The sequence below is a fragment of the Gossypium raimondii genome, chromosome 11 (genome assembly GCF_025698545.1).
Source record: "Gossypium raimondii isolate GPD5lz chromosome 11, ASM2569854v1, whole genome shotgun sequence".
NCBI lineage: Eukaryota > Viridiplantae > Streptophyta > Magnoliopsida > Malvales > Malvaceae > Gossypium > Gossypium raimondii.
Window position 1 is genome coordinate 51,987,098 of NC_068575.1, and position 18,194 is coordinate 52,005,291.

Sequence of the window (18,194 nt, forward strand, 5' to 3'; positions counted from 1 at the left end):
AAATAAATCATACCTAAAATTAAAAATAACTTTTAATTTAAAGACGTAATTATCTAAAAAAGGTTTTAAAATGAATGCATACATTTGTTTATTGAGAGATTTCAAAAGATAATTAATAAATCAAATTGAAAATATTGAATGTGTGCATTCATTTTGAAACTTTTTAGATAATTACCTTTACTTTCTTTAAATTAAGAGTTATTTTTTAACTTCATGATTTATTTATTTATTTTATTTTTCACACATAATTACTTATTGAGTTATATATATAAGTAATAAATTACATCTCATTAAAATATTCCACGTATAAAATTTCACATCATCCTGTTAAATTTTTAATGGTATTTTCATCAATTAAAAAAATAAAGGTTGATGATAAAAAAATTCAAAAATACAATTAAAGACAAAATATATAAATATTAATGGTCAAATTTGTGATGAAAAAAATACTAAAAGAAATAAATTCCGAACTAAATGGAAACCCTGTGAGGGCGTTATAGAAAAGGTAACTTTTGGGATACGGGAAATTGATTGGTTGGTTTGGGTCCAGAGAAAGATGGAAAGAGGGTGTGAGTGGTGGGATAACATTCCTTAAAAGAGGAGGGCACACAGTGCAATTTGGGTTAAGGTAAGTGGTGTTTGGGGGTAAGATTGGGGGTGCTGAAATTGTCAAAGGATAGTGCAAATGCATCATTGTGTCTTTTAATAAGGATCATGTGCTTTGAGAACATTAGAGACCCTCCTTTCCTTTCCTTTAAGCACATATATTCTGCTCTCACCATATCACACCCACAAGCAAGTGAAATCTTAAGGCAATCAGCATGTCTCCACACATTTCATTTACTGTCACATGGAAAAAACATAAAATAAAAATCATTCATGTTCTGCTAAATAAAGATGCTTAATCGAATGACAGTAAAGACGGTTCCATTTAGCTAGGGCAGGGATTGAGAAAAATGTATCCATCACTTTCAACGACATAGCATGGAGGGGTGCAGCTTGCGGAGATTACTCAACAGCATTTGGAGAAACAAAATTTTATGTACCTTTTTTTTTGGGGAAGGCTGAGAGAAGCCATGTGATTGAAAGCATATATATTGTTGAATGCAATATAGATTCTATTTTGTGGTAGAAGAAGTCACAAACTTTACCTGCTTGAATAGAACTGTACGGATATGTCAGCATCACAAATTTGGTGTTGGTGGCCTTTGTTTATTTATTTTTCAAGTGATGAGCTCTTTTTGGTTGGTTTATTCAACCTAACCTACCAAAAGCTTATTTATTTATTTATTTATTAAATGGGGTATTATTGAGAGAGGTAGTTATGGTTTATGAATCTTGAAAATAAAATTTATAAATCATAAAAATGTATTAATTATATCAAAATAAATTATGAAATATGTCTTCAATTAACAAATGCACTTGTTTCACACTACACCAAAACAAGCTTTTAGTGGCGCTTTTTAAGGCCTTTAGCGGCGCTTTTCCCACAAACGCCGCTAAAGACAATGACCTTTAGCGGCGCTTTTCCCCCAACGCCGCTAAAGACCAAGACCTTTAGCGGCGCTTTTCCCTCAAACGCTGCTAAAAACCAAGACCTTTAGCGGTGCTTTTTCCTGAAGCGCCGCTAAAAAACAAGACCTTTAGCGACGCTTTCTCCAAAAACGCCACTAAAGATCACAAAAAATAAAAAAAAATTATAAAAACGCCACTCCATTCTTTAGATTTGCTCCATTCCTATCCTGAATTATTATAAAAACGCCAATCCCTTTACTTGCTTAAACAAATCCTTTAGAACTGTTATCAGTACATACATCATTCTTTGGTTAAAGATTGCAGCAACAACAAAAGTGAGATTCCACCAATTAAGAAATGTATAATTTAATTTAAAGACGTATTAAAATGGAAATTCATGAACAAGAAGATAAATGTTTTTCACTATATCTCATGCAGCAAGTCAAATTGCCTTTGATTACATAACATTCCTAAAAAAAATTGAAACTAGTTCATATCAACTTGCTCAAGTTGAATCTATAAATTGCAGATCAACACCTTATTTGAACTTACAATTCTAGGAAAGCATAAAATGTAGTTCCATGAGCATGCATTTAAAGTAGCAAAAAAAAAATTACTGATTACAGTGACAGTCCAAGCTCCAAATCTAGCTCTTGTGTGTCACTTGATTCTGAATTTTGACTGCTCAATCCCAATGAGTTGCTGAGATGTTTCTTGCTCCTTGAGTGTGAATCCTATAAGAATGTAAGGAACTAAAACAAGTTAAATTTTAAAACACAATCATCACATAGCACATAAACTAAAAAAAAGGAAGGGACTTACTTGTGTGTAGCAACCTCAACATGTAGGTTTAAAAGTTGTGGTCATGTTTGGTTGTGCAAAATGTTGGGTGTCTAAGAAGCCACTGCTTGGCTGGGAATCACTATATCTGATGTTTTCCCTTTGATCGTATTCTCCAACCCCCATCTGTAATAATATATAATTGTAGTACTTGATTTCATTAGTATAGTTATTGATGCATAAAGAAATGGGGGAGGTGACAATGGAAAGTAGCACTTTAACACTTCAATTTACAGCGATAAAACATCTCAATTTGCAGCAACTAAACACGTCAATTTGCAGCACTTAAACACTTCAATTTGCAGCACTTAAACATATCAATTAACAACATTTATACACCTCAATTACAGCGATAAAACATCTCAATTTCCAGCAACTAAATACTTCAATTTGCAGCACTTAAACATATCAATTAACAACATTTATACACCTCAATTACAGCGATAAAACATCTCAATTTCCAGCAACTAAATACTTCAATTTGCAGCACTTAAACACTTCAATTTGCAGCACTATCAAATTTCGGCATCAACTAACATTGTCCCAACATCCAAAACAAACTTAAAAAAGTATATAATTATCATGTAAAAGAAAATATTCATCAAAGTATCTACCTCTCTCAACTCCTACCCTTAACAAAATTTTGACTTGGGATGGTGGAGTGATCTGTTTTGATAGTTGGAGAATTTACTAAAATGATTAATTATATAAGGATAATTATTTATAGTAAAATTTAATAATTTTATAATTATACATTTGATTAAAGAGTGATTTAATAAAAAGTACATAAAAAGCAAAGAATCTATCAATAATTAAAACTTTTATTCTCTCTATTTGGCACAATACAATATAAAAAGCATATATAAATATATGAATGTAGAGGCATATATAAAAAGCATATATAAATATATGTATGTCACAGAAACTATATTCACTTATGTAGAGGCAAGTCTTTAATATATAACTATGGAATCATCAAGAAATGCTTCTATTTTCTTGGAAAAAAAATAAGTATCAAACTTCCAGAAGTTAGATAATTGCTTACTCGGGACCACCGAAACCCATATTCTTTCCCAAAGCTCCATTATACTTCACCACAACAAGCTTATCCAAAAGCTGCTTAGATTCACTAATATCTGCTTCAAGACAGAAAGAATCCAAACAAATTATACAAGCTGAACTCTAATGTACTGTTAGATTTCCTAAACTGGATGGTATTGGACCTTCAAAAGAGTTCCCTTGAAATCTCCTATATAAACATTAGGAGTCTTTCTTACACAGATTCATGATTCTTTAAGTTTAGCAAATGTTGAGGGGATCTCACCACTTAATGCACAACTGTTAATGTATCTGCCAAATTCATAAACCAATTGTTGTTATAATTTCAAAGGTGACTTGTAAAGACAATCACATACAGCCCCTACAAAGAACTAAAGAAAGTTAGAACTTATAATTCTCCAAGTTCGTATAGAGGAAGTGCAACGGAAATTTACAAATGAAAATAAATATGTTACTTTATTTTAGCATCAAAAAAGAAATAGTTTTTCATTTAGTAAATGGTTGGCCGGCCAAGATTTCTCATCCCTCTTATCCCTCTTATCTCTAATCCTCATCAAAGCTTTTCCTATATGATAATAAAAGAAGCAATAGAGTTCATTTTCTTCTTCTCAACGATTACATTCACCCAAAATCATCAAAGTTTTTCTTAATGGTTGAATAAAAAACCCAAAGAACAACGAGAAAAATGCCGTGAAACCATGTAGAAAAAAATCCACAGATCTCAAAATTGGAGACATATAGAGAAATCAGATAAAGTGAACTAAGAAACCAACAGAGCCCCAACTTCATGCTATTTACATACACACAAACAAAATACAACAAAGGCAGAGGATGTAGCGGTTTGACTTATTGGTGGTATTTTCTTTATTCTTATTCTGGATTTAGAAATTGGTGGAGTGGACACTGATTCGGTTGAAATGAATAGAGGGGGAAAAAAACTCATCCATGAAACAAAACAAAAAAGAAAAGAAAGCCTTTTTACATACCGTTGAGAAATAAAATTTGGTAACTGATGAAATTGAAAGATAAGTGTATCCAGAAATGCAACAAATTGTTGGGTTCGAGTTGAATCCTTCTCTTGGCCCAGAGAGAACGTAAAAGAGTTTTACTTTTCAAACTTTTCAAACTTATGTTACTTTTCAAACTCATAATAAAAATGAGTCTTGCACGATATGTGAGAAAAAAAATGAAAAGTAAGAGGCGTTTTTGGTAGAATAAATGAAAGGGAGATGAAGACGAAGAGAAGCAAGAGAGGTAAACTTGGTATAGATGGCAAATACAAAACTGGGAACAAACTTACGAGAGCTGGAGAACCAAGTTCCACCGTAAATAACTTCGCTTCTATACGAAGGGATATGAATAACTTCCTTTGAAGTAGATTTGTTACCATGAATTTTAAGCAATAACTTGTTACCAGAAGCAATGAGAATATCAGTAACTTGCATCGTCGATTTCTAGCTTCTTCTGGCATCGTCGATTTCTAGCTAAAATATAAGAGAGAAAAAAGAGGAAAAATGAAACAGAAATAAAAGCAATAGGGATCTGAGTAATGAACACAACAAGATGAAATACACACACAAATAAACTAACAAAATAAAAATATTAAGTCTCATATATTTTCCTGGGAAACAAACGGTAGAACTCGTAAGTAGATTGGAGAGTTTTTGTGCTAAATCGTCTTTGGTACCTCCATTTTCCTCTTCTTTTTTTCATTTTGTTTGCAAAGTTAGGGGTTTTAGGGAGGAAATTTGGGAAAAATCAGCGCCAAATTTTTTTCTAGGTACAATGAATTTTGTGGCGTTTTAAGAAAAAACGCCATTATTGCTTATTTATAGCGGCGTTATGAAAACACCACAAAATTATTTCATTTTGAACAAAACGACGCCGTTTTTCGATTCTAAATTTTTTTTATTTTTTTTATAAATTGATTTATTCTTTGCGGCATTTTTATAGAAAACGCCGCTATTACTTACCTTTAGCGGCGCTTCTTAAAAAACGCCGCAAAAATTTTTCATTTTGAACAAAACGACGCCGTTTTGCTATTCTAAATTTTTTTTATTTTTTAATAAATTGATTTATTCTTTACGGCGTTTTTATAGAAAACGCCGCTATTGCTTACCTTTAGCGGCGCTTCTTATAAAACGTCGCAAAATTTTTTCATTTTGAACAAAACGACGCTGTTTTGCTATTCTAAATTTTTTTTATTTTTTTAATAAATTGATTTATTCTTTGCGCGCTTTTATAGAAAAAACGCTATTACTACCTTTAGCGGCGCTTCTTATAAAACGCATAAAATTTTTTCATTTTGAACAAAAGCAGCGCTTTTGCTCTTCTAAATTTTTTATTTTTTAATAAATTGATTTATTCTTTGCGGCGTTTTTATAGAAAACGCCGCTATTACTACCTTTAGCGCGCTTCTTATAAAACGCATAAATTTTTTTCATTTTGAACAAAACGACGCCGTTTTGCTATTCTAAATTTTTTTTATTTTTTTAATAAATTGATTTATTTTGCGGCGTTTTTATAGAAAACGCCACTATTTTATTTTGAACAAAATGACACCGTTTTGCTATGCTAAAAATTTTTATTTTATTTTTATAAATTGATTTTTATAAAATAAAATAAAAGTACTCTCAAAATAAATATTGTATATTTTAATAAGAAAACAAATGATAAAATGGTTGTAATTAATTATTAAGTTAGAATTATCTAAATTAAATAATTACCTATATATCCATATCATTTTATTTCATTTTTATTTTTGTATTTTTTCTTATAATTTGGTCCTCTCCAAAATAAATAATTATACATAAATATCCATATCAATCTATTACTTTTTTAACTTATTTATTAATTCTATTTAAACTAATATTTAAATATATCAAATGGTTTAGATTATATTTTTTAAATATAAAAGCATTAATTAATTGTATAAAATTTTATCATTTAACAAATCTCAAGTAAACCTTAACCTTAAACCCTCTAAATTAACCATTCAATACATATAAAATCTATCTATTATATATCTCTTATATAATTTAAACTATACTCATAATTTCAATATATTGGATTTATTATTATCTATTTTACAATTATATAAGAACATATTTAAAATATAAATTAATCTAAAGTCAAAACCTTAACTCGACCCCTGAATCCCTAAACCTTAGATCCCTAACTCTTAACCCTTAACATCTAATCCCTAAACCCCTAACCCCTAAACCTTAAATCCCAACCCTTAAACCATTATCCCTAATTCATAATCCCTAAATCCATACTCCCTAAACCTTAAATATGAACTCCTAAACCGGCTTTAAATCTTAAATTAATCATATACCCTAAACTAAAAACCCTAAACAAATTTATTATTATCTTTTTTACAATTATATAAGAACATATTTAAAATATAAATTAAAAATAATTAATCTAAACCCAAAACCCTAACTCGACCCCTAAATCCCTAACTTTTAATCCCTAAACCCCTAACCTTCTAACCCTAAATCTTAAATCCTAACCCTAATCCATAATCCCTAAACCCATACTCCCTAAACCTTAAAATATGAACTCCTAAACCGCCTTAAATCTTAAATAAATCATATACCCTAAACTAAAACCCTAAACAAATTTATTATTATCTCTTTTACAATTATATAAGAACATATTTAAAATATAAATTAAAAATAATTAATCTAAACCCAAAACCCTAACTCAACCCCTGAATCCCTAACTTTTAATCCCTAAACCCTAACCCTCTAACCCCTAAACCTTAAATCCTAACCCTAATCCATAATCCCTAAACCCATACTCCCTAAACCTTAAAATATGAACTCCTAAACCGCCTTAAATCTTAAATAAATCATATACCCTAAACCAAAACCCTAAACAAATTTATTATTATCTCATTTACAATTATTTTAAATAATAATATTTTAATTTTTCCATGTGTTTTATTTCAAATTATTTCTACGTGTCATTATTTTTTTCTGAAGATTTTAAATATTCAATTAGAAATAAATTGAATTTTATTTAATATGAATAAACCAATTAAGATAAAATATTTTTAGCGACGCTTTTCCAAAAACGCCGCTAAATCCCTAAAGCTCAGAAAACGGTGTCGTGGGCCTTAGGTTTTTTTGCGGCTCTTTCCCAAAAACGTCGCTAAAGCCTTGAGCATTAGCGGCGCTTCCTTATAAAAGCTGCTAAATCCCCGAAAGCTCATAAAACGGCGTCGTTGGGCTTAGGTTTTTTTGCGGCGCTTTTGTAAAAACACCGCTAAAGCCTGGAGCATTAGCGGCGCTTTCTTAGAAACACCGCTAAATCCCCGAAAGCTCGGGAAACGACGTCGTTGGGCTTAGGTTTTTTGTGGCGCTTTCTCAAAAACGCCGCTAATGCTTATTTTCAGTGGCATTTTCCGTAATGCGCTGCTAATGATCGATCGTTAGCGGCGTTTTTATCCAAACACCGCTAAAAGCCTGTTTTAGTGTAGTGTCACACTGATTCCACTTGGAGAAGAGACAAATTTGGCCTAGGGTTGAGGCAGGCACTCTGATCTGATCATCCCGAAAGTTTTGGAAGATGAAGCTCCAACACTAGGCAAGAATGAGACTCACATTCTAATCAATATGAATATATGGTGATAACCATGGATAATGCAATGCTCGTATGAAAATAAAACAAATTAAATTAAAAAGAAATAAAAATAGAAAAAGAAGAGATGAGAGATATTGAAAGGATTGTATGAATTCATATTCATAAAATTGTTATTAATTATTTTTGGGTAAATTACACATAAGATCACTAATTTATTAATAAGTTTATGTTTTAGTCACTCAACTTCAAAAAGTTGTAAAATGATTGTTGAACTATTCGGAAGTTTCCATTTAAGTCATTGAACTATTCGAAAGCTTTTATTTAGGTAACTGGGTTGTTAATTTTTTTAAAACGTTTAGCTAGTGAGCTCTAAACAACAATTTGACGATCGGTACGGTAGATCAACACCCATATACAAGGAGAAGAACATTCCTTAAATCCAAAATGACCTGACAATCAGTGTATCAGAGAAGAAAGTTGTTTAGATTTTGATTCGCTGATTTGTGACATTTAAAGCTATTTTATAGAAGAAAATAAACCTCAACAGTAGAACTAAAGGAAGGAGAGCTTTCAATTCGTGCAGACAGTGCAAACCAAGAAGGCCATAAAACAACGAGTTTAACAACCTAACGTCGAGTAACCAAAACATAAACTTAGTATTAGTTTAGTGACCTTGGGTGTAGTTTACCAATTATTTATGTGTTGTGCTCAAAATTTGATTTTGGTCTTCTATTTAAATTTGGGATTTTAATTCATATTGTCGAAACCGTTTTTTGAAAACAAAAATTTAGTTGTCGACTTTTAAAAATAAAACTGGAGTCGCCACCGATCCTTTATTAGGGTGTGATCGGCTCACCTTAAAAATTATTTTGGCCTACGAATTTTGAGAAAACGAGTTTGGGAGTCAGTTACGCATGAGGAAGGGTTAGCACCCTCGTAACACCCAAAATCGGGACCAAATTGACTATTTGATGTCTTAGTGTCGAAAGTTAAAAAGATTTTAAAATAAGCTTGAATGATGAAATTTACAAAAGGATAACCAATTGTTCAAGTCATGTAAAGAAATCGAGTCCCAATACGTTAGGGTACAATTCCTCATAATCTCTGAACTTTGAATATCACTTTATTTTATGTGAAAATCTTCATTTTGAGAAAGTAACATGCCACACCCAATACGTTAGGGCACAACAAGTTAAGTTCCCAAAAATGATTTTTATGCATTTTGAATAAAAAATATTCTCGGTCATTTAAGATTGACAAAGAAAATCGGAACCCAATACGTTAGGGCCCAATTTCCCTCGAAAATCCCAAACTTCCAATAATGCTTTTATTCAAAAAAAACTTTTAAGTTAAAAAAATAACTTTGATGAACGGTTAAAACCAAAATATATTTTCAAAATGGGTATATCGAAAGTTAATTCAAAATGTATATGAATACATATTTACAAAATATATATATGGGCACAATATACAAGTAAGCTTGAAAATATGTATGAGCATGCATTTAACACGTAAATACAAGTGTACATATAAAAGAGAGGTAAAAATATATACGACAAGCTTACAATAATTTCTAAGAATATGCAGCAAAACATGTGTATGTATACATGAAAATTGTGGAGATAAAAATATCGAAATATGCATATATATATTTACGAAAAATGTATAAGTATATCGTAAAGAAAATATAAAAACATATGTACATACATATTTATAAAAACTAAAATATAAAAGTTTATTTATATATGTAAAAGTTAGAAAATAAAATAAAAATATATAAAATATATAGAGGTATATGTATACTGTATAAAAGAGTGCCTATATATATATATATTATAAAAGCCATGCGTATGTATATGTATCATAAAAAACAATGTCTGTATGTTATAAAATAATAATAATAATGAATATAGCATATGCATATAAAACATTTAAATATATACAGTATATACATAGATATGATAAGAAACACATGTACGTGTACATAGGCATAATAATAATGGTATATAATATTATAGTAAAAATAATATAAAAAAAAGATACTAGCAATATTAATTAAACAAGCTAAAAAATCTAAAATACAAGATTAAAGGTTGAATTGCAAACTAGCAAAATTTAAATGCTGATTTCAAAAAAATAAAAAGAAAATAAAAACAAGAAGGGAGCAGATTCAAAAGCGCGTAATAGGAGGGGGACCAATCGAGCAATTCACCCAGACCTCCAAAACGCCGCGCAGAAAGGGCCCGAATTGAAACGAAAATTAAATATGCGGGCCAATTTTAAAACAAATAAAAAGGATTTAATTGATATGCGTTGCAAAAAGGAGGGGCTAAATGCGCAAATTAACCAAAACCCAAAACGCGCGGATCCTCCCCCGGGTCGGGTCACCGCGCGGGTCGAGAGCTTGGGGGATCAAAACGTCGCTGTTTTAAGGCCACAGAGACCTCCCCCAAACGACGTCGTTTTACTTACTTATAAAACACCAAAATTTCCACCAAAATTCAGTTTTTCTCCCCCTTTTTTTAAGAGATAGCAAAGAAACCCTCTGCTAGGGTTTCTTCCATGCCGCCGCCGCCGCGCGAGCCACACCACGGCCTCCGACGACGCCCCGACCTCCGATTGCGACGGAGGGGGACGATTCGACGGTTCCGGCTAAAGGTAAGTCTTTTCCTTTCTTTTTTTTTGTTATTTTAGGTAAAATAAAATGAAAATAAAAGGAAAAATAATATACATATATACAAAAAGAAACGATGAACAAAGTAAAAACCTTCGAAAAATAAAATTTCTCTGTATTTCTTTGTTATTTCTTGTATCTTTTCTCTCTTCCCTATTTACAGATTAAAATCGGGCTTTTATAGCCGAAAATAGAAAAGAAGAAAATCTAAAAATCAAATATCAATCTATTCTGTTGTTTGCCCGATTTTTGCGCTCTTTTTGTGTTTGTTCTTTGCAGTACGGCCAGATCAACGTGGAGGCTTTATCTTGTGACGTCTTGTGAGGAGGGACAAAGCGATATCTGGGTGGTTCTTTGCTATGGCGGTTGGAGGGGAGACCTTAGGGTTTCGAAAATTTTTAGTTTTAATGATTTGTTTATTGGGCTAGGGTTAATTTTTATTGGGCCATACGGGTTGTATATTTATTTGGGCCCGGGCATATTTGGGCTTGTACACATATACTTCAATTTGATATGTTGATATGTTTTGATCATTTTATTTTTTGTAATGGTATTAGTTCGTTTAAATAGTTCCGACTATAATGCTAGCATAGATTTTTAAAAAAAAAATATTACTTCTACATAATGAGTAGAAGAGGTGTTTTAAGAAAAAAAAATCTATATTAACATTTTAACTGGAACATTTAAGGCATAATAATAAATTTAACTCCTAGCATATCATTTTTATCACTTTGGCCTTAATTCTTTTATGGGGGATCACTTTGGCCTTCAACCTTTAAAATTTAGTCAATTTGCTTTTTTCCTTTAAATGGAAAGTTAACTAAATAGTTAAAATTTTAACAATATTGACATTGTAACTCAAGTGGCAGTTCACGCATCTTCATACAAATTCAAAGAAATTAATAAAAAGTTATAAAAAATTTAGAAACATTGTTCATGTTAGTGGTGAAATACATGTAAATTGTCATGCAGACTGCCACATCAATGCCATTAAATTTTCAACTAATTAGTAAGTTTTTCATCCAAAACAAAGCAATTTGATTAAATTTTGAAAATTGAGGGCCAAAGTGATAAAAGAAAAGAAATAAGGCCAAAGTGACAAAATGAGTAAATATAAATGCTAAATTTGTCTTTATACCAATATTTAATTATGTTAATTAAATGCCAAATTTAAATATCCTAAAAGGACCAATAACGTAATTTCATCAGGTTATACCATGCATTTACAGATAATGAAGCAATCTAAAATCAAACAAAATAACATTAACATTACTTAGACGAGGAAACGATTTAGCTTTTGCCTCCCCTGACCCCATGTAACACCCCTTACCCGTATTCGACATCGGAATAGGGTACGAGGCATTACCAGAACACATACACTTGTAAACGTATTGAACCAAGTTATAAAATTTCATCTAAATTAAAAATTTCAAATTATTAACATACTTTTATAATTCTTCACTATATATCCTCAAAATATTATATTCATAATAAATAGGGCCTACTAGACCCGATACATACTCATGCAAATCAATGCTTCATTTCCTTTTCATTCATTTCACAATTTCTCATGCTTACAATTCAAATCATATCACTAGCAATTTCCTTTTAATTCACTTACAATTCAATATCATTAAGATCAATACTAATACGTATTTACCATTTAACTCAATGTTTATCGATTATACCATTCATTAACACATCTATGAAATTCTCAATTTTGCAATGAAAATATCACTTTGGCTTAAATAACAACATTAATTCAACTCATTATCCCTTTTTCGTCATTTTACACTTCAAGTATGAACTTACTATTTCATTATCTTTCTATACTCGTTTCCTATGCATATCACACAAGACATAAATATATCATTCAACCATAGTTGCAAACTAGTGCATTTAAACATAATTATTTTTGGAACTAACCACATGATAAACCATTTCACTAGAGATTACATAATTTAAATCTTATCACCACTTTCTTGATCACACGCATATTTCCATTTAGGCACATACCATTTCAATGTATAACTTATAAGTTTAACGTGGCAAAATCCAGCCACAACTTGGCCAAAGCCTAAGCATATACACCAAATATGTTAGCCAAATAAACATATAGCATAAGCATTATAAGCATGGATGAGTACAACATTTGTTCATGTATCAAACTTACCAACATGAGTTAATTCATAAACCATTCATGACATTACTTCATGCCAAATCATATACCCAATATGCCATACACACATACTATGAAACTTTATTTTCCCACATGAGTTTAAACCATGACCAATAATGCACAAATATAAGCGGTATTTCTATTTCATTGTTTATCAATTATAATCGAACATATGACTAATTATACACAAATAATTCATATATTTTCCAATTTTCCTCCTCCTCCTCTCCATTCCATATCATTAATGTGTATAACACACTTAAACCACATTATCCCTACTTTCACTATTTTCCTGTATGTAAATTCAAGCTGTCTGTCTGAGTCAGAGTCACTAATTTATTTATATCTTGAGCTAAAGAGCTCCAAATTAAGATCTGTTAATTTTACCTAAAACTAGACTCATATATATTTTTACCATAAAATTTTCAAAATTTTTGTCTTAGCTAATAAATACAGTTTATTCTTTAAAGTTTCCCCTATTTCACTGCTTGACGGTTCTGACCCCTCTTCACTAAAAATTAATTATCTCATTGTACAGAATTTGGGTAATGTTCTAGTTTGTTTCTTTTGAAAATAGACTCATTCAGAATTCTAAAAATATAAATTTTATTTCATAATTATTTTTGTACAATTTTTAATGATTTTCCAAAATCAGAATAGGGGATTTCGAAATCATTCTGGCCCTGTCTCACTAAAATTCAAATATCTTATAATATAAAACTCTTTTGCTTGCTCTGTCTCTTTTATGTGAAAATAGACTCATTCACTTTAATTTCATATATTATTTAGCCTCTAATTCAATTTCCACCATTTTTGGTGATTTTTCAAAGTCGCACAACTATTGTTGTTCAAAACTATTTTATTTCTAAATTTACTCTTTAATAGTTTCATTACTTCATATCATCTTACTCAAGGGTCGATTAAATATCAAACCCAATATTCATCACGTAATCTTATTCATTTCACATGTACTTTCACTTGTCCAATTTCCCAAATGAACACTTCGGAATATTAACCGTTACTCGGTGGAATCAGCACTTAGCAACCAACTTATATTCAGTGATACGGGGAATCAACACATAGCAACCCCTTTCACAATCAAGGATAAGGTGGAATCAACACTTAGCAACCACCTTTAAAATCAATAATTCGGGGCATCAGCACTTAGCAACCTCTCGGGGAATCTGTACTTAGCAACCCCTTTTCCATTAGTGATTTGGGGAATCTGCACTTAGCAACCCCTTACATTCATTGAATCCTGGTCTAATCCAAGTGTTCAATCGGGAACCTTATTTTACAACATTTTACCAACTTTTTCAAATTTAACCACATTTTTGTAATCTACATCAAATATTTATTCTATATTCAATCATATCTCAACAATATATTAAATAAAATTAAAACAATGCATTATTCACATACAAATTTATTTAACACTCACATTATTCAATTTAGTCCAAAAATCATACTTTAGAAAAATTACATTTTTGCCCCTAAAATTTCACAAATATTATGATTTTGCCCCTAGGCTCGTAAAATAATTTTTATTAAATTTCCTTGCATTTTAGGCCTAGCCGAACCATTTTCATAACTATAGCAGTCCATAATTTTCACTTATTCACACACTTACACACATTTTACAATCTTTTTACAAACTAGTCCTTTTATGCATTTTCTCCGAAAATCACTTAGTAAAAGTTGTTTATCTAATCATAAACATGTATAATCTACCATTAACCATCAAAATACACAAATTTCTAACATGGATCAAAACCTATACCTTTATCATATCTCAAATAAATGGTAGAAATAAATAAATCATGTTACAAGGATTTCAAAAACGTGAAAATCATTAAAAACAGGGCTAGAACGGACTTACAATCGAGCTTGGAAGCTTGAAAAACCCTAGCCATGGTTTCTCCATGCAAAATTCGGCCCCTAGCTTGAAGATGGACAAAAATTGACTTTTAATTTTGTTTTTAATTCATTTTAATTACTAAATGACTAAAATGCCCTTAATGAAAAACTTTGGAAACATGTCTAACCATGTCCATTTTTGTCCACCAACTTAACCAATGGTCTAATTACCATATAAGGATCTCCAATTTAAAATTTCATAACAATTGGACACTTCTAACACGTAGAACTCAATTTTTGCACTTTTTACAATTTAGTCCTTTTTACTAAATTGAGTGCTCAAACGTCGAAATTTTCGAACGAAATTTTCACGAAATTATTCTGTGAAATTGTAGACCATAAAAGTATAATAAGAATAAATTTTTCCTCGTCGAATTTGTAGTCCCAAAATCACTGTTCCGACTAGGCCCAAAATCGGGTTATTACACCCCAACCCTAAACAAAGGCAAGACATACGTGTGTCAACCTTCCCACTCTATCTAAGATCCATCCAATCATCCTTGGATAGGAAAAAAATAAGAAGGAATATATATGGTTTTTAATTTCAATATAACAAAATAATTATTTATGTATCAAAATAAGTATATTTAAAAGTTATTTTTAGAATATATATATTTTTAGAAGAGAATCTTGGAATTTAGAAGTTTCAATATATGTATTGTACCACCTAATTTTCCAAACTCTATTTTAATGAACACAATGATTATTGAATGATTAGATTGTGGATATGGAATGATTTGAATCAGGGTATTTATAACACCCCATATTTGGAGGGTCCAAAGTTTCGACGTATAGCAATAAATAGTCTGTTTGGCATATTGTTGTTCACCCAAATGATTGTTTTGGCGTATACATATGGGCGTATAGTAACCGCCACAAGAGTAAGTAAGAATTTGATTTTCTGATATTCTACCGTGTATTAAGGAGAGGTCTGTGTTAAGAGATTAAGGGTAATTATGAAAAGAGTATTCGCCAAAAGTACAATACGTCTAGTTTGTATAGAATACTGTGTTAGTTACACATTAAGTGATTTGGTTAGAAACCAACTGTTTAGCTTAGTGAGATAATTGTGATTGCAAGACATTTATTAAAATTTCTCTCGGTAACTGTAAGTCATTAAGAAGGCAAGTTTTGAAACGTATGACACTTTTAAATTCCACTAAACAAGTTGAGTCATATTTATATGTGTGAGATGAGTTTTGAAAGAGTTTTTTTTTTCTTCCTCATCCTTAAGTGGTATTTACTGATACTTTCCTTAAGTCTGAATGTATCTTACACCGATAATTTAGAAGTTATGGTTTTTTTATGATCAGTGGTTATTTCACATCAAAGTAAGTATTTCAGCTATGAATGTTAAGTTCTGAATGAGTAAATCTATATTTGAAAATTGAACAGTGAGACTATAAGTATAAGAATTCTGCATGGGATTGTCAGCGATTGAAATGATAAGTAATTTGTATGTACAAGAGTAGTAATAATGAAATTATGTTTCTAAGTAATGGTTGTTGCTGGTTCAAGATGGATATCTGGATCTAAAGCTTTGAACTGCAGTAGATGAAGATCAGATAAGTCTCTTCTTTGACTCCTACATGTGAACAGTACAAGTAAGTAACTTAAATAATGATAAATTTTGAGTAATTAGCGAATAAGTAAAACATAAGAAAGATATTGCAAGTGTAAAGATAATATGTACAAAGAATTACATGAATAAAAAGTTGAATGATGAGTACGTTGGTAAAGTCCAATATAGAAAGGTATGAATAAGTCAGGTGAGTTTCCAATATAGACTTCTACATATTTCTAGATAAGTCCTTTATAATTTAAGTTCTAGTAATAGAGATTTTGTGTGTGGTTAATTATTGAGATTAGTATGTATATATGATATGGAATCTGGAATCTAGAATCTAATCATGTGAGTTCATTTGGATTTATGTTGAGTGATTTGAAATGTCGGTCTGAATTGTGTCTGTGCATGAAGAGTTTGTTAGAGTATGCCCAAAGATCAATCATGAGATGGTTGTAATAACATACTTGATTTATCATGTTTATTAATATAAGGCGTTACCATTATTATTTCAGTTTCTTTTCCGTGTGTATAAATAAACTGTTTTATAATAATGTCCTAAGAATAATATGATTATTCTTAAAAGTTCCTTAGTCAAGTATTATTATTGGATAGGACAACGATAATGCATTAAGACTAACATGTAGTTGGTTGATGATAAATAGTTGGCATTGATATGGAATGTCAGAATCGATGCATGAATATGTGTGTTAGAGAATAACAAATTGGACTGACCCGTTATGAGTATGTTTCTTGGATTATTATGTAATTGTCACAACATTACTCATAGTGATTAATATGTATATGATCCTCAGACTTGAGATCATCATAATCCCAACATCTTGAGTTGTATATTTTGATACAGATCAAACGCGTACACAGAATCGGTTGTTCTATAAAGGCTGATGTTGGATATACCACGATCTATGTAGAGGGATATGGTTGATCGAGATAGGATAAGCCCCTCCTACATAATGGGAGTAACATCTTAGGTCACTTGATTGAATGGGACTAGAAATGCATGGCCATGCTCAAATAAGTTGATATGAGATGTCATACTTATTTGTATATCGTAGTCTACTTAAGATATCAATGAACATGGAATGGACTATGCAAGTGTGACTATTCCATGACTTGTGTCCAATCCAAAGATAAAGGAATTAAGGATTATTGCATAAAAGGTTAATCATAAAAGGTTATACCGAATCATGATTTCTTGTGACTTAGGTAGCAATGATGCATTGCTAGATGCCACTCATTGTTTGTAACATTGGAATTGTTCTAGTATTACTGCTAACGTTACAGGAACCTACAGGGTCACACCCTATAGTTGAAATGAACAGAATAAAACATAATTGGTATTGTGTTTGGTTGTCGCTTGAATTAAATTAATTATAGAATTAATTTAATTGGGTAATCAAATATCGAACACATTATGTACAAGGTTGTTGTACGCATTATGAGAACATGAATTTGGTTAGTATATAAATTCAAATAAATATATGGTTTACCGAAATTATATTATAATTAATGTAATTATAATTTTCTGTTTAAAATATTATTATATTTATTTTAATTTCTAGAAACCCTAAAAAAGATATATAAGAATCCCGTTTTTCTTTGCTTGGGTCTAGCAGTCGTCAAAGAAAATTATTTTCAAAACAGTTTTGGGGATTCCTTCCGTTCATAATCAACTGGGTAGATTACGTAAAGACCGGGGTCACGATAGATTGCGGCTTGGTTCGATAGCAGATCAGACTACTCGTTGTTGAGGCGTTGCTGTCTACTCAGAATAAACATTCGGTAATTTCGTAACCTTTATCACCCCGATTCGTTCCTCACACATAGATCTGTGG

The 18,194-nt window shown here is 30.9% G+C and overlaps 1 long non-coding RNA gene across 2 annotated transcripts; it reads right to left on the reverse strand.

The window, feature by feature from the left end:
• Positions 1–1,913: 1,913 nt before the first annotated feature.
• On the reverse strand, positions 1,914–3,933 carry LOC105803104 (uncharacterized). 2 transcript variants are annotated; one of them, XR_008191313.1, is made up of 4 exons: positions 3,680–3,933; positions 3,401–3,604; positions 2,352–2,481; positions 1,914–2,249 (listed from the first exon to the last, which is right to left on the reverse strand). It is a non-coding gene; the product is annotated as an uncharacterized LOC105803104 (long non-coding RNA). The 2 variants fall into 2 exon arrangements; XR_008191312.1 differs by having other exon boundaries at positions 2,338–2,481.
• Positions 3,934–18,194: the final 14,261 nt, after the last annotated feature.